Source organism: Saccopteryx bilineata, chromosome 3, assembly GCF_036850765.1.
Source record: "Saccopteryx bilineata isolate mSacBil1 chromosome 3, mSacBil1_pri_phased_curated, whole genome shotgun sequence".
Classification (NCBI taxonomy): domain Eukaryota; kingdom Metazoa; phylum Chordata; class Mammalia; order Chiroptera; family Emballonuridae; genus Saccopteryx; species Saccopteryx bilineata.
In genome coordinates, this window is record NC_089492.1 from 173,988,086 (window position 1) to 174,003,849 (window position 15,764).

Sequence of the window (15,764 nt, forward strand, 5' to 3'; positions counted from 1 at the left end):
TATAATTTCGTTTGATGAGACCAAAATATCAACTGGGTGATTGGCGTCCTCAAGCAAACTTCGTCCTGGGTTCACCGAGGAGCGTGCCGTCTGTCGCGGGGTACCCCGGACATTTTAAAAACTCACTAAACAAAGCAGTAATTCTCACCTAATTGGCCCATCACAACTTCTGTAGTGTTTCACATCATTCAGTTGGTGTTAATTTGACATAAGTGTCAGTCAAAACTGTTGTAAAAGCTCGTTGATTTAATAAATATACATATATATATATTGTATAGATATAATTGGTATTTTATTTTATTTTTATCAATGTGAAACTCTTTATTAAGTACTTCTTGCATCGGGGCTAGAAAGCACTAATATTTTATAAATATTATTGGGCTATAATAGTGCATGCACGACAATTTTAATTTTAGAAGCATAACTTTCCAGAAAATTTTGTTAAGTGGAAAATTACAGATACCTTTTGATTTGCGGTGGTAGTGTAGTAAATGTGTTATATACATTTAAATAAATATGAATTTTTAGTATATGTTTACTCTATGTCACATTGAATATATTTTAACACATATTTTAATATTAGTTTTAATTGATCTTATTTTTATTTCTTATAGCCCATAGTAAAATGAGTGGTGCAAGCAAGAAAAAAACTCATCAATATTTAGAGGAATATTTAAAATTTGGGTTCGTACCCGCTGTTCACGATGAGTGGATTCCTTTTTTTCTTTTATGCCAGCAATGCTTTACCAACAAATCAATGAAACGAGGTCGTCTTGAGACACATTTGAAGGCGAAACATAGTGCTCATATTAATTCAGATTTGAGTTACTTTAAAACTTTAAAGAAAAATTTTGAAAAAAGAACAACATTAAAGTCTCTATTTACTGCTCATACTTCAACTAATAATTGTGTTCTTGAGGCTAGTTATCAAATTTCTTTATTCATCGCTAAAACGAGAAAATCACACTATAGGAGAGAATTTAATAAAACTGTCAATATCAGTATTTCTTAAAACAGTTCTTGAAAAAGATGACAAAGACGTAAAAGCTATGCCACTCAGTGACAATACTGGTAGCAGAAGAATAGACAAAATGAGTGAGGATATTGAAAAACAACTTATTGAAAAGCTGAAAACAAGAAAATTCTCCTTGCAAATGGATGAATCAACCTTGAGAGACAGTGAGGCAGTATTGATAACTTACATAAGATATATTGATAAAGGACATTTTGCTGAAGAAATGTTGTTCTGTAAAAGATTAGAAAGCACCACTACCTCCAAAGATATATATAATAAGCTAAAAAACTACTTAGATGTCAATGATATACCAATGAAAAATGTAACATCTTGTGCTGCAGATGGTGCTCCCAATATGATGGGCAAGAAAAATGGCTGCTTAAAATTGATGAAAGATGCGAATCCAGAAATGATTCTTGTGCATTGTGTTATTCATAGGGAAAACTTGGTAGCTAAAAACATCTCGCCTGTTCTGAATGAAGTATTACATACAGTAATAAAGTGTGTTAATGCTATTAAAGCTAGTGCCAAATGTGAGCGTCTTTTCAAGCTATTTTGTGAAGAACAAAATGAAGACCATGTGAGACTTTTGCTTCATACTGAAGTAAGATGGCTATCCAAAGGAAACTGTTTGAAAAAATTTATGGAACTGTTTGATACTCTTAGTGATTTTTTAAGCGACAAACCTGAAATGAAGTATCTGTTAACAATAGATGGTAAAGCATTTGTGAGTTATTTAGCCGATATCTTTGAAAAGCTAAATATATTAAATAAGCAACTTCAAGGAACAAATAAAACTCTTGTCGATGCAAAAGCAAAGATATTTGGTTTCATTACCAATATTGAGTTATGTCAGAAACATATTAACAACAAAAACTTTAAACAGTTTCATTGGCTCCAAAAATGTGAAGTAACTGATACCGCTTTACTTGTTATTGTCAATTATTTGAATATTCTATCGGCTGATTTAAAAGAAAGATTTTCTGATTTAAAACAAATGATTTCCCAACATGGATGATGCAGCCAATGTTAGTGGATTTGTCTGATATATCAAATATGAAGTATCAAGAAGAACTTGCAAAATTGCAAAATGATGAGTCAGTTAAAGCTTTATTTAGTATCAAAGGAGCGATGGCGTGGCTTTGTGAGGAAACAGAAACCAAATACCCAAATTCAACCAAATGTGCAAGAAAACTATTGCTACCGTTTCCATCTTCATTTTTAGCTGAATGTGGATTTAGTGCTGTAAATGATTTACTGGTAAAAAAAAAGAAATCGGCTGGATATAACACAACGTGAAGACTTGAGACTAAAGCTCACCAAATTGGAACCTAATATAAAATCTCTGTGCAGCAAGCATCAAGCGCAAGGATCACACTAAATTAAAATAATAAATTAATATAGAAAAATCTGTATTAAAATTATTTGGAATTTAAATTTCTGTTTTTCATTATATGTTTTGAAATTTTACTTACTGTGTTTTGTTAACAATTTCATAGTGATTTCTTCCTAGAACCTATCATTTATGTTTATTAAGTGAACAAATCAATTTTTTAATGTTAAAAATTATCTATGTTACATAGGGTGGGACATAAAAATTTTAGAAAGGTTAAGGTGGGGCATGGCACAAAAAAGGTTGGGAAACACTGCTCTACTGGGTATATACCCCCAAAACTCAGAAACATTGATATGTAAAGACACATGCAGCCCCATGTTCATTGCAGCATTGTTCACAGTGGCCAGGACATGGAAACAACCAAAAAGCTCGTCAATAGATGACTGGATAAAGAAGATGTGGCACATATACACTATGGAATACTACTCAGCCATAAGAAATGATGACATCGGATCATTTACGGCATAATGGTGGGATCTTGATAACATTATACGAAGTGAAATAAGTAAATCAGAAAAAACCAGGAACTGCATTATTCCATACGTAGGTGGGGCATAAAAGTGAGACTAAAAGACATTGATAAGAGTGTGGTGGTTATGGGGGGAGAGGGAAAAGGGGAGGAGGGGGCGAGGCACAAAGAAAACTAGATAGAAGGTGACAGAGGACAATCTGACTTTGGGTGATGGGTATGCAACATAACTGAACGACAAGATAACCTGGACATGTTATCTTTGAATATATGTATCCTGATTTATTGATGTCGCCCCACTAAAAAAATAAAATTATTTAAAAAATTTTAAAAAAAAGAAAGAAAACTATGTCAGGAATCCTATGATAAAAATATAACTTTAGTTATAACTTTAATTAAACTCAACTTGAAATGGTAAAAAAAAGAAAAAAGTGTCAAGTTGGGGTTTTGCAGGCCCTTCACAAGTCGGGGCCCAGGGTGCACCCGCTGTTAAATCTGCCTCTGCAAAAGCTCTTGGGTTTTCCAGCATGCAGTTAAAGTTCAGCATCACTAGTCATGAAGATTCCTAAGTTCTCTTCCAACTGCTAACATTCTTTTTTATTCCCAATTGATTATAGAGATAGGTAGAGAAAAAGAGAGGGAGAGGGGAAGAAAGGAGGTTAGAGAGAGAGAAGCATCAAGTTGTTTCACTTAGTTGTCCCACTGAGCTGTGCACTCACTGACTGCTTCTCATATAGGCCTGGACGGGGGCCCAACACGTGGCCTCTGACACTCTGGGCTGATACTCTTCACTGAGCCATCCAGCTGGGACAGAACCTTTATTCTTCTGGATGGGTTCCTCCTTACTGTCTTTCAGCTCTTGCCATTCTAAATTTGGAATTCTGTCAGGCATTTTTCTTCTAATCTCCAGATTATGTTTGAAGCTTTGCCTCATTTCCTAACCTCATCCTTTACTTAAAAGTGGACTCTATGCAGGAATTCCTCTGGGGTGCACTGGAGCTTTGGTTGAAGGGAACAGGCTGTTGTTATATATTTAGCTGCCTACTAGGTGAGTGCTTCTGAAAAATAGGAAGCTAATTTAATAAACCTGAACCTTTATTTTGTTATCAATGTATAAAGTATCAGAAGCTTAATTAAAAGCACTTGACATTATCAGTATCAGCACTCAATCACAATCTCACTTTTATATTGTACACATTTGGCTTGTTTCCCTCAGGTGATAATCATTCAAGATCACTGAGAAGAAGGAAAAACAGGTGCCTGAAATTTAAACACACCTCAAAATTTAGAAATCAATTTAAAGAAAAACCAATGATGTGAAATGTGTTTGGTGATCAAATAATCAAAAATACTTAGAAAAATAGACAAACTCTTCAAAATCACACCTGCTTTTGCTTTACACAGCACATATACTTTCCTGTTCTATGAGGAAAAACTGAGAACAGTAGAGAAAAAAAGTGGGCTCTAACTCAACGCATTTTTTTCCGCCTCTTTCTTCCTAGTTAAGATCCGCAAGATCACTGAGATGAATACGCATGTGGCTGACTCTGACCGTAGTCTTGAGTTTCCTTCTCTCCCTCCAGTTCAAGCAAATTCAGGGAGAGTAATCAGGCCCTCGAGTTTCTCAAACCTCGACAGTGTGGGTGGAGGTGGTGGTGGTGGTGGTGGTGGTGCACAGGGTAAGCATTTCTTAGAGGACATTAAATTAGCCCAATTCTAGTCAGGAAATAGATTAAGTAAATTTTTGTTCACCCAACTGCAATGGTATTCAAATAAAATAACGGGGCAAACATGGAAATGTACCACTGATAAAACACACTTCTTTGCAGCCTCACGGTTTCTAAAGTAACCTTAGTGGAATGAAACTGCAACAATCAGCCTCAGTTTCACAGTGGGGAAGGAAATGCAAATGGGAAACTGCAGTAATTCAAGGGTAGCGGATGAAGTAAAATGTAAGTAGACATATCTTCTTATATCAAACTCACCTTATTTTCTAAAGAGAATATTTGTTTGCAGGGAAAAGACATTCTCTGGTAAGAAAGGCAAGGCTGGCATATAAGGAAGGAAGGAAACTTAACTACTTTGTAGCAATGGATGTTGCTAAATTGAGTAGCCGCTGCAAGCAGTTAGAAGAGAAACAGCCTTTCAACATAATCTAAATCCCTACAGGGTACAAACACTAAATCTAGGGTACTTACTGAGTACTACATAGCCCAATGGTTCCTTCCAACTTCCTTTGTGTGGCACTTCGGGAAGCTCAAAAGGAGCACACAAGAACATGAGTTGCTAAACATATCAACTCCATATCACTTATTTTCACTCTGCCCTTACAGCAAACCACAAAGAGAGTTAGCACTACTTATCTGGATTATTGGAGTGATATTCTTTTCCCCTGAGCCACCTGGCTTCAATTTTCAACCCCTAAATCAAGAGCTGGCAAAAATGATCTGTGGGCCAAATACAGCTGGCTACCTATTTTTTTTGTAAACTCTATGATGTGTTTTTATATTTTTCAATGGCTGAAAAAACCCCAAAAGAACAAGATTTACTGGTGACTTGTGAAAATAATATGAAATTCAAATTTCTGTAGAGTCTACTGGAACACAGCCACGATCACTCTTTCATGTATTGTCCATGGCTGCTTCTGTGTGAAAATGGCAGAGCTGAGTGGCTGCAACAAAGATCGTATGGCCAGGAAAGCCAAAAACAGTGACTATCTGGCCCTTTAAAGTAAGAGTTTTTCAATCCCTGCTCTAAACTATTGGTGTGCAACTTGTGCTGCACATTGGCATTGCCTGGAGATTTAAATAATACTCGTGTTTGGGTTCCATTGCCATAGATTCTGATTTAATCGATCTGGGTTGTAGCTCGGGATTTGAAAATTTTTAAATCTTTGCAAGTGACGCTAAAGTGAAGCCAGGGCTTGGAACCACTGCTCAGCCTGCCTCTGCACTGAGGCTCTCTGCACACTCCTCTTTGAAAACCTTCAAGGGCTCCCTAATGCTGAGAATCAATTTCAGGTACTGCATTGGGGCTTGGACACATTTTTTCCACTAACACCAAAGGCCATGTCTTATTCCTGACAGATTATGTGTTTTCTTGAGTCTGCATCTTACTAATGCTATCCCCTTTGCCTGGAAAGCCTTTCCTGCCATCTTCCTGTGTTTAATTCAATCTGAAAAGCCCAGTTCAAAGATCACCTCTTTCATGCTGGGTCCCTCAAACAGAAAGAACCTTTTTAACTATGTGCTTATACAGATCTCCAACACCTTCACTGTGTGCTAACACTGCTTTGAGGGCAGAAACCATGTCCTGGTCATCTGGGTGGCACCCCTTTCTTCCACAACACTTTATTACAGTGACTTGTATATGAAAACTGTTCAAGAAATGCTGTTGCCTGACCTGCGGTGGCGTAGTAAGCATCGAGCTGGAATGCTGAGGTCACTGGTTTGAAACCCTGGGCTTGCCTGGTCAAGGCACATCTGAGAAGCAACTACTATGAGTTGATGCTTCCTGCTCCTCCCCCCTTTCTCTCTCTCTCTCCTCTCTCTAAAATTAATAAATTAAAAAAAAAGAGAGAAAGGAAGAAAGACAGACAGAAAGAAAAGAAATAAAAAGAAAGATAGGGAAAGAGAGGAAAGAGAGGAAAGGAAGGAAGGAAGGAAGGAAGGGAGGAAGGGAGGAAGGGAGGAAGGGAGGAAGGAAGGAAGGGAGGAAGGGAGGAAAGAGACGGAAGGAAAGAAATGCAGCCATTCCCTTGATCTCACAAAGTTCTAGTTTTACCTTCAGCGAGCGTTCTAGTCCCTCAAACTATCCACCCAGGTACCTTTCTCTACAACTGTAGTAACCTCCGTTTCCCTATTTCTTTATTCTTCATTCTCCCTACAGATTCTTTTGCTCCCTGCCCTGTACTAATTCAATCACATGCCCTGGGCACTTCTCACATGCTCTGTGCACTGGGGCCATCTCAGCATTCCTGGCCATTCTTCTTTGATTAGTGAGCTGCTGTTTTTGTTCCTAATAAGAGCCAGTTTTCCCATCTCTATTCTCACCTTCTATAACTAAAATCCATTCTCTGAGCTTTAAAGCTTAGTTATTAGTTGAATGAATGTGTTATTCAATTAATAACTAAGCTTTATTAATGAACTGACACATTTACTGCGTGCCCACCATGCTGCAGGGACCATACTAAGCTCTGGTGTGATGGAAAGTGGTCCTCTGGATTCAACACAGCTTACAACCTGGTGGAGAGAAAAAACAAGTACTACACAGGGTAGGGCAAAAGCAGGTTTACAGATGTAAGTATGTGAAACACAGTTTATTCTTGAATTATTCTTTATTAACCATTGCATTATTTCCCATATGGACAACTGTAAACCTACTTTTGACCCAACCTGCACTTAAGCAGCAATCAGCACACAGTAAGTACTTAAATGTTCAGTGAATGACATCTTAAAACTCTGGGTATTAACCTTTGGTAATAATACTGTTCACCAAGGGATTGTGCAAATGAATGACCCGTTTATGATTCTTACACATATAACTAAATCCAATACAAATTTATGTCAAAATTATTTTTATAACTATAAATGGTACTTCAACATGATAATTGTAAAAACTCCAGAAATTAAAACTTATTTCTCATGGGACTCTGTTTTTGAGTCAATTTATATTTTATGCATAAATTTTTAAAACATGTCTGCTCCCTCATAAAGCTTGCTCCTTTTTCTGACAAGTCATATACAGGGTAGGAGAATGAGAGCACCCAGTGTCTTCTGCTGGATGGGAGAGTATTGGGAAAGGACAAAATTAACATATACCGTGGATTACCCTTACCTTAGAAATAAATAAGTAAAAACAACACTAGTAGCAGTTCAGAATGTAGTCAGATCCCTAATATATGATTTACTGTCCATATATTAGACACTTGGTTTTATAACATATTAATCACCTGATAGCACAAGAAACATTATGTGTCCCCCCCCAAGGCCCTCCCCCCTTCAGTTACTTTGAAGCTAAGCAGTTTGACAAGCAAAAAATATATGTTTTAAACTAATCCTATTACATTTTTTACCCATAATTGTGTATCTAGCCCAATTCATAGACATAAATAGCACTCATGCATGAAGAGGTTTCACTGTTATTTCTAAAATTTAAAACATTCCTTTAATATACGACAAGATAACTATTCTCAAAGTGGTATTTTAAAGAGATTAGCAGTTACTATGTTAAAACTCTTTAAGTCTGTCCCATCATCACAACCAATGAACAGTGCAAGACAACAAATTTTCTCGTCTCTAGGTATTAGTTTTTTTTACCTTCCAAGTCTTCCTAGGCTATAAATTATTGGAAATTAGGGAGGAGTTGGGAACAAGTGGTTTTATTCACCTTTTTCCTTAATAATCATGTCTGATACCTGTACATTTTTTATACACACACAATTAAACAAAAATCAAAAGTAGAAAGTCCAACTAGAGATGTAACTATGAGAGTAATATTTTGCAAGTGGATAAAATACATGCAGTGTGGGTCTTTCTAATTAGTGCCCTGGAGTTGTATGTATTTCTGTACTGTTATTAAATACTTCTTTTCCTTATACATAAAAAGATGGTAACGTGCCTTTTCTGAATCTACCACTCTGTGAAGATGAGCCTTGGAGCTCGGTGTTGTGAAATACAGGGTCAGGCAGTCTGGGTCTGCCCAGACTGTTAATACTCACAGCCTCATCCCGGCTTCCAGAGGCTAACCCACAAAGCCCCCAAGGGGAAGAGTGATGAAAAAGAATAGAGGAAACTAAATTTCTCTGACCCTCAGATAAGCTGCTATATAGTTCTAAAAACTGATCAAAACCAATGAATCTCCTTCGTGGCCCTGGATAACCCTTGGTGTCACCCCATTCCATGAGAAGTCTGAAAATTGCTCTGTGCCCGTTATTGCTGCATCTCTAGATAAGCTCACAACTCGTTTTTATGATGATTCCATGACCGGGACCTGGAAGGTCAAACATGACAATGTAGGCTTGATAACTCTCCTACTTTCTACATCTAGTTTAGCACCTACTGTAAAAAATCATTTCTATCAGCAATGGTACCATCACTGATATCTCTCTCTGTCCCATCTCACCAATAATAAGAGTCTAGAATTCATTTCAGGGGTGGCTGGGCTTGTTGACCTATCTTATCCTCAAGTACTATGTCAAAAATAGACTTATTTCTGCTCCCTATATTAAACATACATATTTCTTTTTTATCTTTGGCCTTTATGATAAAGGAGCCTTTATTTGATAACCAGAAGACAATTTAATATACAGCTCAATCTTCTCCACTCACTCGTCCGCATGTCACTTCAGAAACAAGTCGATTCTCTTTTATGCTGTAGAACAAGTTTACTACACAGCCAGCCAGTGGATGACATGTCTGAGGTTGGCTCTATGCCAAGCAATCTTTTCAGCCACTGGCAGGAAGGGTACAGGAATGTGTGTGGGGCTGTGTGTGTGGAAGGGATATGCTGGTTGAGGGCTGATGAAATTAGGAAAAGGGCAGGTGCAAGGACATGAAGGAGCTGAGGTCTCCCCTGTGCCCATTCCAACACCTCACACAACTCTAGTTGCACATATTCATGCTACAAAGAGCTTTCAGAGAAATTAACCCACACAGCACAGAAAAGAATGCCCCAAGAGTACAGGTCCCACATGACAGGCCTGGCCACTTTAAGTAATGGGAAAATAGGTAGAATGCGATATGTTTCAGCTAAGTTCACCACCACAGACCTCCATGGAGGCTAAAGCTCTGCTGTCCCATCCACCAGACCCTCTGCCCCTGTGGAGGCCGAGGTCCAGCTCTCGAAGCACATCCTCAGGGATTAGAGGTGGCTTATCCATCACCTCAGGGTACTGCCCTCACATCCTGGAGATCTCTCATCTCCTGCCTCTCCTTTCCTTCATTCTTCAGCAATGGAGAGCTAAACAGTGAAAAACCCTGCCATTCATTTATTGTGTACATTATATGCTTTCTGCTTTTTATTAAAAAGGATCTTAAGGTATTGAAAAAAAGCCTATAGGTTTAACGTGCATGCAAAATAGTGTCTTAGAAAAAGCTGAATAAACTACCTACCTGGCTGTGATCATTTTAAAGAATTATGTTAAAGTAACTTGAATCAATGTCAAAATCCAAACATTTTTTGACATTTTATATTTTAAAAGTTGCTCATAACTATAGTTTAATGATAAGCATTCAACCATTCACTAGAAGATTTACTGAATGTTTGCACTATAGGTTTTATCAGCAATTACAGTTGAACCTCAGACAACACAGTTTTGAACTGCATGGGTTAATTTAGGAAATTATTTTCAATAAATACTGTAAATGTATTTTTTCTTCCTTGTGATTTTCATAATAACATTTTCTTTTCTATAGCTTACTTTTTTGTAAGAAAGAATAAAATACAGATAACATACAAAATAATGTGTTAATTGACTGTTTACGTTATCTGTTAGGCTACCAGTCAACAGCAAGTTACTAGTTAAATTTTGGAGGAGTCAAATAATACATGTATTTTCTTTTTTATTTATTTTTCTATTATAGTTGACATTCAGTAGTATATTAGTTTTAAGTGTACAGCACAGTGGCTAGAAATTTCTATAACTTGTGAAGCGATTCCCCCCATAAGTCTAGTAAGCACCTGCACCCAACATGGTTTTACTGCAACAGTCACTAAATCTTCTGTGCTCTGCTTGCCATCCTGGTGACTACTGTGCAGCTGAACAATACAGAGGGCTTCAGGAGCCTGCGGGCCATCCTTGTGCAGGGCCATGCTGATCGTCTCGTATCCATCCAATTTTAGGATGTGTGCTGCTAACAGGAGCATTATACTCGTATTCTGGACTGCAAGGGGGTCAAGGCCTCTAACTCACCTCTTTCAAGGGTCAGCTGCAACCTCCTTTCCTTCACCCAGTAACTGGATCTACTGCTTCCTTTGCCATCACGAGCCACTGACCATATACGCCTTCACTTGTTTTAAACTTCAGAACAATGTTGAAAGTTCTTTATCAACCTATTAACTGCAGAGGAATGCTATATATTTTTTTCACTTCTTTTTCTTTTTTAATGCCAGCCTCTTCCTAGGTCATTATATTCCTGTGCACCTAGATAAGTTTCTAGGTGGAAAGTTGCCTTGGTGTAGTCTTTGTGGAATATGTTGTCTGGTTTTAGTAACTGTTTATCCTAACCTCCTCCCCCCCCCCCCCGCCCCACCGAAGCATTTGCTTATTTTTTTCAGTTGTTTTCCAAAATCTGCTACATGTGTATATAATCTAAGAGTCCACCAACTCCACAGTTTCCTAGCTTCCTGTTACCCATTTTGGCTTCCTTAGAAGTAACTATGTACAACTCTTTTAGTGTATTCTTTTGGTATTTACACAACCATATTGCTAAATACCATGATATTATTGCTATTCCTAATATTTTAGTATCAGATACTAGTGACTGATTTCCCGCTAAGGAAGATGAGCTTTCTTGCATGTCTTCCCATGCCTGACATTCATATGTCAATCTCCTGCCTTCACTTCCAATAAAATTATATCATACACATGCTATTTAGAATTCAGTTATGTAATTATTATGATTATATATCCTTTCCTCTATATAAGAGTTTTAAAAAGTCATTTTCTTCATTTGCTTAATTTTACATGCATTTATTGCTAATTCAATCTCAAATTCTTTCCCACTATCCAAATCACTCCTCAGGAAGTTTCAGTCACACGAAGTACTTCTTTTCATCTTCGTGAGGAAGCTTCTGTGGCTCCCCTGCTGCTCGGAGTTAGTCTGCTTGCTCTCAAGCTCTGATGCAGAGTTATCCCTCTCATCCTCAGCCGGGGCCGGAAAGCACACTTTTTAAAACATGAGAATTTTGTTTTGTTTTTTTCTAATAACCAGAAAACAGAAGTTTACTTTAAAATTTTATTTTAATTACAAAATTGTTCCTTTTCCAGCCCTTAAAGATGAAAAGACTACTAGGCATTGATGATTTTAACAATCAAACAATTGTTAAAAACAAAACAACAGGCCCAAAATGGAGTTCCTTATGCTAAAGCCCGCATCAGCAAACCAAGATGTGACTTAATTACACTTTCGACTCTCCCCAAAATGGATTCTTATGGCAGTCATTCAGGAGTCACCTGACAAGCATTAGTTAGGTAATCTGCCTGATAGGCCCCTGCAACCCCTAACAGAAAATAGACTTGCAACAACCAGCCACTGTTTTCCAGTGCAGCCTCCTCGTTACCGTTCCTTCCGCCTGTGTGTCACTGATTGTTTACAGCCCCTCAGAACTACTTTCCAGCTACTGTGTTGGATGTTGCCCAGTTGATGAATCACTGAATAAAGCCACTAAGATCTTTAAAATGTACTTGAATCTTTAAAATGTAGTTGAATTTTGTTTTTTAACACTGGTTATTTTTTTTTTTAAGCTATTTTTTTTTTTCTTAAACTGAAACATCATGTGATTGGTTCTCAACCTTTTGTGGGATAAGAATCATTTAAAAAGCTGATGAAAACCAATGTGTCCCTCCCCTAGGAAAGAATTCTGAATAGAGCCGTATACTGGTCCACATAACCTCATGTGGTCCCCAGAGCCTTGGAAGCCTGTGGAGGGCTAACCCAGGGAAAGACACTCCTGTGGAGCTTTCCTTCTCTCAAGACCCTCCTTGAGGCCTGGGGACTTCGGAACACGCATCTTAGCACTTCTGACCTGATAAAGAATCTTGACTATTCACTTATTAGTAATTTTAAAATCATGAAAACTAAGTGCTACAATTTAAGTTCCCAGCAACACACTATATCATCAGGATGTATAGTGCATGATGCCGTATCCACAAATGATAATGTGGAAGGTATCATTTCTCACCCTTTATAGCATATTAATTTTCAAGACTGAGTAACACAGTTTCAATCTCAAGACAGAAACAGTGTCCTAGAACTAATCATTAATGAAAGAAATTAGTAAATGATAACTGTAGTTCCCAACTTTTAAACAAGTTATACTCTATGCCTTGCTTTTAAGTTGTTTGTTTGAAATCAGGCTACACTAGGGGTTGGGAACCTACAGCTCGTGAGACAGATGTAGCTCTTTTGATGGCTGCATCTGGCTCACAGACAAATCTTTAATAAAAATAATAATAACGTTAAAAATATAAAACATTCTCATGTATTACAATCCATTCATTTCCTACCGCTCATGTTCATGGTTGTGGAGCCAATCACAGCTGTCCTCCAGGACAACACCAAATTTTTATTGGATAATGCGTAATGTACACGGGTCGTTGTATGGCTCTCATGGAATTACATTTTAAAATATGTGGTGTTCATGGCTCTCTCAGCCAAAAAGGTTCCCGACCCCTGGGCTACACCTTTTTCATTATAAATAATGACTACATTCTGATTGAATTACATACCCTCAAAACCCAAACAATAAAAAAAAAAAAATCTAACCAATTATTTAGCCTAGATCACGTGTTCTTTCAACCAGTACTTAAGGACCATTTATAAACTGCTTTTATGAATTCTGCAGTTTCATGCCATTTCACACTGATCTTGTAGTGGTCTCTTTCTTGTCTTGTCCCAGATCTCTGTGAACACAGATTTGGGAAGTACTATCTTTATTCTTGACCTATTTTTCTCTCTTAGACTTATACAAAGCATATTCACTAACTAGAGAGTCAAGTTCTCGTGAATAAACCACTTTCTCAAAGTCAGTGTCTTTCTCCAGCCCCTTCAGCAATTCTCTGGTCAGCCTACATTTCATCTTTCATTCCGTTCCACAAGCACCCATGGTTGGTGTCTGCAGTCTACAAGGAAATGCCCAAAGTGATTGTTCTACTTTGGAAGTTAGCCAGTCAGGTGACACAAATCACTATGCACATTGGTCCTTATCAGGGCCATGGATGGCTTTACAATATTTATGCATTCCAAAACATTTACATTTTGGGGCAAATTTATTTTTTGCTGGGAAGACTGAATATGCTTATGCATGTCATAAAAAAATATTATATATATATATATATATATATATATATATATATATATATATATATATATATATATAAAATCAGATTCTAAAAAAAAAAGAAAACAAAAAAGAACCACTGACCTAGATTAGCTATAGATGAAGGTCTCTTATACAGTACTCATTTGGTGTTCATGGAAGCCATGATCTCCAAATACATATGTGAGGCTGAGAGAGGACCAGCTAAGCACTGTGGAGGGAGTGAAGACAGAAACACAGGGAATGGTGTTCTGGCTGCTTTACTCTGTGAATCAAAAGCCCTGTGGTGAACTAGGTTCTCCTTCTTTAAAACACAGTGACAAGCACATCCTTCAAGAGACCAAAGCCCCATTTCAGGTTGCTTCTCAAAGTGTTAGTTACAGCCTGCATGCAGTCCCTCTCCCTTAGGAAATTTCTGATAAGAAGCAGTGTTCCCCGCCTCACTGTATTTCCAGTGATATTTGGGACTCAGAGTACCCGATGCATAATGTGCCTACAATTCCATGCAGTTTATGCAACTTATTGTTCTGTTAGGCCTGGATGCTGAAAGGAGAGCATCCCAAGATGTATGGAAGGATAAGTAGACAGGGTCAAGTTAAGGAACACCATAACTAAAAAGCAGTAAAGTCAGCAGGCCACAGGGGTTCAGAATACCATTCCAATCAATGCCTGACACATACATGAGTGACTAGGATATTTTTAAACCTTATAAATTTCCTCAAAGTTTTGTTCTGTTTTTCTCCTGTTTTCAATAGAGATTAGAAAATAAAAAAATCAGAGTGTAAGAGGAGTTTGGTCACAGCAAGGAAGAGCTTAAACTCTAGATCTTATTTGTAACGGGTCTCAAAATGAAAGAAACCCTGAGGACTGTTGGGGAAGGAGAGTGGGTGCCTGGGAGCAGGGCAGGATGAGATTCGATGAAGAGCCTGGCCCCAAACACGCACAGACAGCCCTGCACGCAGCTCCTCCAGGGGCTGTGTTTCCTGTGGTCCCGTTTCGGCCCAACCATGCACAAAGCACCAGGTAAATCATTTCACCGCCAAGCCTCAGTGAGCACAGGTATCTACATCCTCAAAGTTGCAAAGCTGGTTAAAGCATTTTGCCTTTGAATTTTTAAAATTATGGCTTTACAATTCTATACATTTAAAATAAAATTGAGGCTTCTGTATTTTAATTAAGCCTCTTAGAGCCTTATTTTAGGCACTGCTTTTCTTTCTCTTGCCACTACAGTTTATTACAAATAGAATGGCTAGGAATCATTACAGAGACAGAACCCTTGGCTTCAGACCCTAACTCGACCACTGGCTGTGTGACTTTGAGCAAGCTACTTATACTCTTTGAGTCTCGTTTCTTCAAATGTAAAATAGGGACAAGAACAGTCATTATTCAGGGCTCTTGCGAAGATAAATGAATCAATGTAGGTAAGCACCAGAGTGCCTGGCCCATGGGAGCACTCCATACCGTGAAACCTACCAGTACCATCGAGTTTACAAGTCATACGAGTCTTCCTTCAAAGTCTCTCTCATTCTTTTTTTCTCTTTTTTTTTGTGTGAAAGAGATATAAAGAAAGAGAGAGACTGACAAACGAGGACAAACAGGAAGGGAGAGAGATGAAAAGCAACAACTCATAGTTGTACTTTAGTTGTTCATTAATTGCTTTCTCATCTGTGCCTTCACCAGTGGACTCCAACTGAGCCAGTGATCCCTTGCTCAAGCCAGCGACCTTGGGCTTCAAGCCAGTGCCTTTAGGCTTAAGCCAGCAACCATGGGTCATGTCTATGGTCCTACACTCAAGTCAGCAACCCTGTGCTCAAGCTGGATGAGCCCATGCTCAAACCAGTGAC

The 15,764-nt window shown here is 38.0% G+C and overlaps 1 protein-coding gene and 1 non-coding gene across 8 annotated transcripts in view; both read right to left on the reverse strand.

Moving 5' to 3' along the window:
* CDKAL1 (CDK5 regulatory subunit associated protein 1 like 1) overlaps positions 1-15,764 on the reverse strand; it is a 1,056,598-nt gene that overhangs the window by 375,469 nt on the left and 665,365 nt on the right. The gene's annotated exons all lie outside the window — the stretch shown is intronic.
* Positions 10,642-10,746, reverse strand: LOC136332751 (U6 spliceosomal RNA). The gene has a single exon (XR_010730903.1). It is a non-coding gene; the product is annotated as a U6 spliceosomal RNA (small nuclear RNA).